Source organism: Gossypium hirsutum, chromosome A06 (genome assembly GCF_007990345.1).
Source record: "Gossypium hirsutum isolate 1008001.06 chromosome A06, Gossypium_hirsutum_v2.1, whole genome shotgun sequence".
NCBI classification, from domain to species: domain Eukaryota; kingdom Viridiplantae; phylum Streptophyta; class Magnoliopsida; order Malvales; family Malvaceae; genus Gossypium; species Gossypium hirsutum.
In genome coordinates, this window is record NC_053429.1 from 122,243,385 (window position 1) to 122,254,017 (window position 10,633).

The 10,633-nt window shown below is 35.0% G+C and overlaps 1 non-coding gene across 1 annotated transcript; it reads left to right on the forward strand.

The window, feature by feature from the left end:
* The first annotated feature begins 9,820 nt into the window (after positions 1 to 9,820).
* LOC121230964 (small nucleolar RNA R71) lies at positions 9,821 to 9,927 on the forward strand. Its single transcript, XR_005929036.1, has one exon. It is a non-coding gene; the product is annotated as a small nucleolar RNA R71 (small nucleolar RNA).
* Positions 9,928 to 10,633: the final 706 nt, after the last annotated feature.

Here is a 10,633-nt window from a genome sequence, read left to right on the forward strand (position 1 = left end):
TTGATCAGAATTCTCAAAACCCCTTGTCAAGGTCTCAGTTTTTTAAAAAGATGTAATAAAATATGAAAGCACTTGAAGAACAATTGTCTTCCTAACAAAGAATGTACCAAGAACAACATAAGTTTCTTCAATAGCAACTAGAAAAATAAAGGCACATGGACTTGAAGAATGAAAGAAACAAAAAGACTATCGAGGAGTCAAAAGAAACTAGGGAGCCTCAAAGGTTAGATCCCTAAGAACAAGAAGATGAGACGACTCATTCCACATACAGGCAACAACATAGTACTTGAAGCGATGGTGACCTTGTAAACCATTACAGAAGCCAATGCCAGTAGTATGATGAAGATATTTTTAAAGAGAAAATGCAACAATTGAGGAATGAGATGCAAGATTTTAAGAAGGAAGAGCTATCTGGTTTGCCTAGAAACTATACAAACGAGCCTTTGACTCTAGAAATACTCTTGTAATAGCCCGGTTTCAGTGGTGTCAGAAACGACGATTGCAGAACCCCATTTCTGATGTTTAAGTTCATAAATATTAATATTTAAATTTACAAGTTTGGTATTAGATTTTATTAAATTTTGATCCCTTAATTTTTTTCAAAATGATAGTTAATTATAATATAATGACTGAATCGTAAAAGTTGTAAAAGTTTATCGCTATGGATTTTTAATTAACTGAAGGACCAAATGAGCAATTGGACCATTTTTATATGGCCAAATAGTGGTGAATGAAAATTAGCATCCACCAAATTTGTTAATTATCCTTAAATATTTATTAATTAATTTTTTATTAATTAATTAACATTAATTAATTTAGTTATAAGTATAAAAGGAAAAAATAAAATGAAAACAAAACATTTTCTCATCTTCTTCTTTTCCACGAAGCAAAGAGGAGAAAATAGGGCTTAAGCATTTCAACTTTTGGTTCTTAATAGGTGAGTTCAATTTAGTCATTTCCTTGTAATTTTTATTTTTATGAAGTCATGGGATTTAGCTAGCCCATGTACCAATTTACAAAACTTATAAAGTTTATAAAAGTTGTCATGGTTTATTTCTTAAAGAAATTGGTGTTAAATTGATAGATTTTAAGCTTAGAAGTGAAAAAAGACTAGATTGCAAAGTATAAATTGCTAGTTTTTGAACATAAGGACAAAAGTGTATAGATTTCGAAATTGATGTAAAATTTATATAATTTTAGATAATATAGGGTCCTAAAAGGATGTAATTGAGATTGGTTTAGAAATCGAAGCTCAAATTTGAAAGATGTTGTAATTTTGGTTTTAGGGATTAAATCGAATAAAATGCAAAATTTTAGGGGCATTCAAAAAATGAAATTAAACTGATTCATGCATATAATAGGATGTTATAAGATGTTTTTAATTGATAAATTGAGCTAAATTATTGTATAGATCAGGAATTAAACCAAATCAAAGATAATCGAGGAAAAGGTAAAATTGCTTATTTGTCCTTAAAGAATTGTTCGTTTGTTTTTTTTCCAGATAAGTTCATATGGAACTTACTATTTTGTTTCATGTTATGTTTGAATTGTTTGTTTTTCTTATTAGTTTATATAAATGTAATATTAGTGATTTTTTGCATCAATTGGACTAAATTGTAAAGTATGAAATATATGGCAATTGTGAATAGGTACGAGGTACCAAAATGTATATGAAATGTTTATAATATTGGAATGATATGCATATGTTGTTACGGGGATTGAATTGATATGATTACAGTAATAAAGCCCGTGTGAACTTCGTAAAGGATTAAGATACATATGACATGCCATTAGGGTCAAATATGGAAACGATCAGGGATTTACATGGTTATATGAGATCCAACATTTGTTACAGATTCTTAGTTTATATGTATCTTTGGTTTAGCCTGGACTAGTAACCTCAATACGACTTCAGCTTGTGTGAGCAAATTCATAATTATTTGCTTGTGTGAGCAACTGTGATCATTGTCAGCTTGTGTGAGCACTATAGTCCCGTCTATTCGATTTGGTTACTAAGGTTCTCTCGAGATAGAAAATGATAACTAAATGGAAATGAAATGGTTGAACATGAATTGGATAGTATATGATATAAGACGGAATTTGTCGTATATGTATATAATTTGAGTAATAAGTTCTTGTTATGCAGATGAACTAACCTATTAGTTGTATGGTTGAATTTCATATGAAAGTGTAAGAATGCCAAAGGATTCCAATTTATATACCAATGTGTTTTAATTACTTAATTTGTTGAAATGTCATGGTAAGTTAAGTAATTTTTTATGGACTTACTAAGCATTCAATATGCTTATTCCGTTGTTTCCCTTTTTTCCGTGTAGATTAAAAACTTCCAAAATGTGTCTAGCGGATCGACGAAAAGCTCACACTATCCCATTATTGATTCAATATTCTTTCAATTGTTTTAAACCTCGTTTTTGTGGCATGCATATAAGTGTTAATTATTTCTTGGATGATAGTTTAGCTTCAAACCTTTCCAGTGCTTGATTTTAGCAATGTAAATGTTTAGTTGAAAATGGTATGATTAGGTAAATGGTTTAGTATGAGTATGAAGCATTTGAAATGGCCCTTTTGAATGTAAATTGGCATGTTTTTAGAAGATTTGATATAAGTAAATTCTTGGTAATTTTCAAATGGATTGGTTTGAATGCCATGGTACTGGAATGTTATGTTTAATGGTTGAGTTGGTAGTATAGTTGATGCAAATATGATTGTGGATGTTTATACATGTTTTGGCATGTGTTTGGGATGATTTTGTGCAGGAAAGTTGTGCAAGTATGTACCAAATGAGAAGTTTGTAAGGTATATATAAAATAGGTAGCAAGTGGCCTAAAATTTTACCAAAAACAGAGTCCACGTCTCGACGAGTAATCATTCTCATCGCAACATCGTCTAACAGTATGTGATGTTGCGATGTCGAGTGACCTAACGTCGTGACGTGATAAAATTTTTGGCTACATCACAACATAGAGGAAGTGATGTCACGGCGTCGACCCTAAAATTTTAAAACTTTACAATTTTGTCTTATTTTATGCTCGGGTCAACAAAAGAGCTTCTATAAGCTCAATTGAATCTCGGATTTAATTGTGTATCATATTATGAATGTAGTTAAGGTATGAACATATGTTTGAATGATGTATTTACAGTGTATTTGACGACACTTACTCCAAAAATGGATGTGACATCCTATAGCTCGGACCCGACGATTGGGTTGGGTAAGGGGTATTACAACTTTGACATTATGTCCCCTCAACGTTCAAATTCCCCCAAGATGTTGTATGACGAGTGCAGAGATCCAAAATTTTGGCAAGGGGTGTTGCTGATGAAGGAGGTATAGAGCCTATAAGCTCAATTAAGTCTCGGATTTAATTGTGTATCATATTATGAATGTGGTTAAAGTATGAACATATGTTTGAATGATGTATTTACAGTATATTTGACGACAGTTACTTCAAAAATGGATATGGTGTCCTATAGCTCGAACCCGACAATCGGGTTGGGTAAGGCGTTTTACAACTTTGACATCATGTCCTCTCAACATTCAAATTCCCTCAAGATGTTGTATGACGAGTGCAGAGATCCAAAATTTTGGCAAAGGGTGTTGCTGATGAAGTGAGGTATAGAGTATTTTTGATTACTCCTACAACACTCTATCTCCAACTTCGAGTAGCTCATAGAGTTAGTTATGACTAGATTACTAGATAATAAAACTTTGTAGCAATCTTTAAAGTACCTGATGTCAATTAAGCAATAAGAAGACAAATCCTTAAGGAATTTTATTAGAAGATTGAATGTTTTAACAATGATCACTAAGGATGTTTTAGATGACTTTACAATTCAAGCATTCATGTCAAGTACCAATCATCCATTTTTTAAGTACAAATTAGTAAGTAAATCACTCTCCAAGTTGTTTTCCCTTTACAAGGTGGCCCACAAGTTCACAAAGAGTGATGAGATTCAAAGGGTTAATAGTTATGTCCACCGTAAACCTTAGCGACAAGGTAGACCATTGCTTAGTGACAGACCAATGAGAGATTTTTCGAGCCAACCATATTTGGATGGAGGCAACAAGCTTATAATCCAAACAACTCACTGAGGCACCAAAGGTCTGTTGGATTTGGTGCCCTGAGTTTAGCATTTTTATTTATGTAGATTTGTAATTTTTTCAAACAGATTGGTTAATAAAATTATTCATAAATTACATTAATGCCCTTTGTATATTTTCCTCATGTGGCTTTTGCATGTCAAGCAAAATAGAAGTAAATATTGGCTTACTTGTTGTCTAATGTTTAAACTAATTCTAAGTGGTATTATGTGGTCAGATCGTAATACGAAAAGATAGCTTATATCAGTAGATGAACCTAAACATGTCTTTAGTCTAATCGGAAATGAGTAAACCAGTTGGAAGACTAATATGTTGTCTATTTAGTCCAATTGGGGAGATGCCTTGTCTTGGGCATCGGAGCGTGACCACGTGATTTCGTGATAGGTTTTAAAAATTTATAATTACCTATCGAACAGTAGTATAGTTTTAGCAAGACCGGATTGTCGAACCCAAAGGAACTAAAAGTACTAGTAATGACTGTCTTTTTATTATCTAGCCTAAGAATAAAGAGGTTTTTGTTTTAATTAACTAATTTATCTAAACTAAGAACTCACAGAGAATAGAATTGGGGAATTGCTTTAGGGAAAATCGATTGAATGAAGGCAATACCTAAGGAAAAATCCACCTAGACTGTACTTGTTATTCTGGCTCTGAATCGAACGATTTATACATCTAACTTGTTCCGTAGAGATCCCTAAGTTATGTTATTGTCCCTATTCAAGTCTAATAACGTCTAATCCCTATATTGAATAATTGAGACTTTCCTCTAATTAACACTCTAAGGTTGCATTAACTCGATCTATGAATCCCCTTATTAGGTTTTACCCTAATCTGACAAAATCTTGTCACCCTATGTCTAGGTGCGCAATCAACTCCGCTTAATTATGACAAATGTACTCTTAGACAGGGTCTATTCCTCCTCTGAATAAGAGCTTATCTTGAATCAGTATCCTGGGATATCAAAGTAAGAATTAAGAACACATAATTAAGAACAAGTTAAATATTTATCATACGATTCAGAAAATAATAACAAGATTCGTCCTAGGTTTCATTCCCCTTAGGTATTTAGGGGTTTTAGTTCATAACTAAATAAGAAAACATCTCAGAATGATAAATAACACAAAACATAAAGAAAACCCAAAACTCCTGACGGGAAATTGAGGAGAGATCTTCAGTCTTGATAGTGAGTCCGGCTTCTGAGATGGATCAATCGGCTTCCTTGGAGTAATTCCTTACTTCCTCCTCTGTGTGTCCCCTTTTCTTCCTCCTCTTGGGTGTATTTATAGGCTTTGGAATGCCTAAGAGCCCTCAAAATTAGCCTTTTCCGTATTGGACTCTACTTGGGCCCGGCAGGGACACGCCCGTGTTCGATTACTTCAGGCCGTGTTTGAGACTGCCAAATTGACACGACCGTGTGGTATGGCCATGTGAGGAGGTCCAGGCCGTGTTGATTTCGTACTTTGGCCCCTTTTTTCCGTTTTTGGCTCATTTCTCGTTCATTTTGCTCTCCTATGCTCCCCTAAGTATAAAACATGAAATTAAAGCATTAGGAGCATCGAATTCACCAATTCTAATGGGAAATCATCCATAAAATGCATTAAACATGGGGTAAAAATATGTATAAATTACGGTTTATCAAATACCCCCACACTTAAGCATTTTCTTGTCCTCAAGCAAAGTTCTTGACTCATAATCAAAATAAATTCTTCTCAACTTATAATTTCTATCGATAATATCTCACATTAATCCATAAGTAATCATACATTGGAAATTCAACTAAAAGAACATAAAAGTTTCAAACATTCCAAGTTGAGCATTTTATTCATGCAAACATAGGTGTCTCCCCTCATCTAACTAATTACCTTTGATTCAGAATATCACAAAGTTTTACATCCTCACTAAAGATTCACTCAAATCACTTGAGGTGTTTAAGGACAATAAATGAAGTACTCAATAGTCAATAATAAAAAGTCATTACCATAGGCTTGCATGAAAATCAAATCTCTACCACTATAATTTACGATGATACATCACTCAAAAGGTATTTAGAGGGTTGTAATGAGGCTTGGTTAAGGGTGTGGTCACAAGCTGAAAGAAAGGGTTAGAATGGAGAGTGAATTTAAAAATTTCCTCACTAGAAAAAGAGTTAATCTTCACTTGCGTACAACAGTGAGAATATGGCATTACTAATATGTATACATAGTTTTTGTTTTTTTTAAGAACAAGCTAAATAACATAGACTAACTATTAAGAGCATGACATAGCTAAGCAATCCATTCAACTCAAATCTCGACAAAAATAGGGATTAATTTAGGGGATTTCAACAATAATGGGTTAAGGGTTAATATTAAGGGTAATACAAGAAAAGGCTTATTAGGCTCAAGGGGGTTTACTAGGGGTTAATCGTGGAAGTAGGTTTTTCATGGCATGAGTGGGTTAATCTTAAGTGCCTTAATCATTTTTGACATATCAAATCAAATGGTGTGGTCTTGAAATGCATAATCAAGCAAGTTCTAGAATAACATTTCAATACTGATGCACTCAAAGCAATAATAAAAGTGAGCGTGAAAGAATTAGTAGATGCTCAAAAGGCTCAAAAATCTCAGAAAAATTATGGCTTTTTGATCTTAAAGACTTGTGAATTCCAATTCAAAGTAATACCTAAACTTTGGGGAAACAACCTAAGATTTTAAATTCTCAAAAATAAACTTATCATGCTTGATTCTCTAATGTCTTAAGATTAAAACAATCAATGCATAAATGCGTATGTTTTAATTCAAGATATATCAATCAAAATCATAAATCAATCAAAATTTATCCTAAATATGATATGAAAGCTTTTCAAGAGAACAAGGCAACCATTCTGGGATTTTTCTGATAATGAAATAAATATCCCCCCACACTTACGACGTGCATTGCCCTCAATGTACAAAGATAGATATTAGAGTATAAGAATAAGAGAGTGAGAGAAGTGAAACTTCCTGAGTTAAAAATGGATGGAATCCTGGATTAGCGAGAGCGAGTCGTTGGAAATAAAGCTGAAGGACAAATATGATTCTGAAGAACAATAGGAGGATTGGGGAAATAATTTGGTAGCCATTATAAAGATAAGCCGTTTTTAAAAACAGAAGAATCTTCAAAAATTAATAAAATAAAATAAATAAAATAAAATAAAATAAAATAGGATAGATAATCTAAATTTTTTTACGTGGCACGATCGATTCATACGCCCGTGTGGATTGTGTCCCGCCCGTGTTTGTCGCGAAGTGAGATGTCATCACATGGCCCTCGGCCACGCCCGTGTGTATAGTGCATGTATCTTTATAATCATGTTACACGACCGTGTGTGATGTGGTTCGCTTCTCCTACGGTCGTGTAGGTCTTCGCATGCCCGTGTCATTTTGACAGTGTTGTCCACGGGTGCTAGACACGAGTGTGTCACACGCTCGTGTTCGTTTGGCAGATTTGACCACGGCTAGGTCGCACGCCCATGGCCACTTATCACATCCCATGTTGGGAAAGATAACTTTTACCCTGTTTTCGCACGGTCGTATCGCACGACCGTGTTTCCGTTCATGTTGGTCACACAACCTTAAGCATGTCCGTGTGATCGGCCGTGTGGAGTTGGTAACCTGTGCTTCAAATACTCTGTTAGTGACCTAAATGTTCTAAAACTTGAAATTTAAATAATTTAAAAATCGTTAGTGCTCCACTGTTACCTTATTAGTGTATTCAGTGTGGTTTGTGGAGTCGTAGCTCCTCATTCCTGCTATCAATCTTAAAATAAGGTTTTAAACCAGTGTTGTTTACCTTAAAAGTGTCGAACTTGGGATGACTCACCTCCACCGTATCGAATGGAAAAATGCTGAGTACCGTAAGAGGGATTTCTTCATTCAATGTGGTAGTGACAATGTGGGGATCTGCGACATCTAATAACACTTTATCTCCAACCTTAAGTTGATTTGGAGAGGTATCAAGCTCGTTCTGACGTATTTTCAGTTTATCGTGTGTTCTCGGTTTATGTGTTCACCATTCATCTAGCTCCTCTATTTGCAGCCCTTGTTCTTTATGATTAGGTCCTCTACGATTTCTTGAGAGTGACTCATGTGCTTCCTTCAGGCTCATTTCCTGTAAAGTAAGGTGTACCCTATTATCAGTTTTAGTAGAATGTGTTAAACGATCACCTTCAATTTCCGATGTGTTGCCAGAATTGCAAGCTTGAAGGGTGCTTGTTTCGTCTCCCACACGGAGTGTGAGTTCACCTGTGCCAACATTAATAATCATTTTTGCAGTTGCTAAAAAGGGCCTTCCTAGAATTAAAGGAGTGTTGTTATCCTCCACTATGTCAAAAACAATGAAGTCAATGTGAAATATAAATTTATCGATTTTAACTAGTACATCTTCAATAATACCCCTAGGAAATCATATAGTTTTATTTGCTAATTGAATGCTCATCCTAGTCTATTTGGGTTTCCCGAGACCTAGTTGCTTAAACATTTTGTAGAGCATGACGTTAATATTAGCCCCTAAATCATCTAATGCATTTTTAACATCTAAACTACCAATTAAGCAAGGAATCGTAAAACTCCCTGGATCTTTTAGTTTGTTTGGTAGCTTATTTTGTAGAATAGCTGAGCACACTGCGTTTAGCTCCACATGCGACGCCTCGTCCAACTTCCGCTTGTTTGCTAAAAGCTCCTTTAAAAATTTCATTGCGTTTGGCATCTGCGACAGGGCTTCAATAAACGGTAAGTTAATGTGTAATTTTTTAAGGGTTTAAGGAATTTACCAAATTGTTCATCTGAGCGGTCTTTTTCTATCGCATTGGGGTATGGCACACGAGGTTTATATTCGACATTCACTGATTTGTTTGTATTGTGATCAACCTCACCTTGACCTTTGCTTACCACAGTTTCTTGCCTCGATTCTGGCTCAGGCTCAACAAATCCTTCTTCATCTTGAACATTAATCACGTTGGGTTGTTCCCTTGGGTTATGTTCAGTATTGCTTGGCAAACTACCTTGTGGTCGTTCGGAGATTAATTTGGAAAGCTGGCCTATCTGAGTTTTGAGCCCTTGGATCGACGCTTGTTGATTTTTAAGTGTTGTCTCGGTGTTCTGAAAACAAGTTTCTGACACCAATATAAACTTTGAGAGCATCTCTTCAAGGTTCGGCTTCTTTTCCTATTGGTAAGGTTGTTTTTGGTAGCCTAGAGGTAGTCTTTGATTACCTTCGCTGCCCCACAAGAAATTGGGATGGTTCCTCCAACCTGCATTGTAAGTGTTACTATATAGATTGTTTTGAGGTCGAAGATTATTACCCTTGTAATTTAATTGCTTGTTATCCATGTTGTGGCCATAAGGTTGGCATTCTGAATAGCTTGTTCCATCGCCACTTGCTTCGCACTGCATCACTGGGTGAACCTGTGAAGAACTAAGAAAACCATCAAAATTTTTATTTAAAAGTTCTACCTAGTTTGACAGCATAGTAACCGAATCGACGTTATAAACGCATGCTGCTTTAGTTGGCTTAGTCCTCATGACTTGCCACTGATAGTTATTCAGTGACATCTCCTCTATAAACTTATAGGCATCTTCAGGTGTTTTATTGTTGATGGTTCCGCCAGCAGCTGCGTCAACCATTTGCCGAGTTGAAGGATTCAGACCATTATGGAATATTTGAACTTGAAGCCAAAGTGGTAACCCATGGTGAGGGCACCTTCTTAAAAGATCCTTGTATCTCTCTCATGCATTGTAGAATCTTTTTAAATCCATCTGCACAAAAGAAGAGATATCATTACGTAATTTAGCCGTTTTAGCTGGCGAAAAATATTTTAGTAAAAATATTTCGGTCATTTTTTCCCAAGTAGTAATTGACCCTCGTGGTAACGAGTTCAACCACTGTTTAGCTTTGTTCCTCAATGAAAAAGGGAATAACCGAAGACGAATGGCATCATAAAAAACGCCATTGATTTTAAATGTATCGCAAAATTCCAGGAAGTTTGCTAAGTGAGCGTTAGGATCCTCATCCTGCAAACCATCAAACTAAACAAATTGTTGTATAATTTGAATAGTGTTAGGTTTTAATTCAAAAGTATTTGCAGCTACAGCAGGTCTAACTATGCTTGATTCAGTTCCTGTTAAAGAAGGTTTAGCATAATCATACATAGTGCGTGGAGCAGGATTTTGATTAGCCGCAATTGCAGGAGGTAGCTGATTGTCTTGGTTTTCAGCCATCTCTTCGGTTGGGGGTTGAGTATCGTCTTCTTGCTCATTCTCTGTGTATCGTAAGCTTCACCTTATTTCTCTTTGATTTCAGCGAACTATAAAATTGATTTCTTCGTCAAAAAGTAGTGGTCTTGACGGGTTTCTTCTAGTCATAAACTATAAAAACCTGCCAAGAGAAAGAAAAAGTGAATTAATAAATAATAATAATAATAAAATTAAATTAAATTGCAAAAAATAAATGGCTAAAGTAATAAAAATTGAGCGTTGCTAATATCTTAGTTCCCCG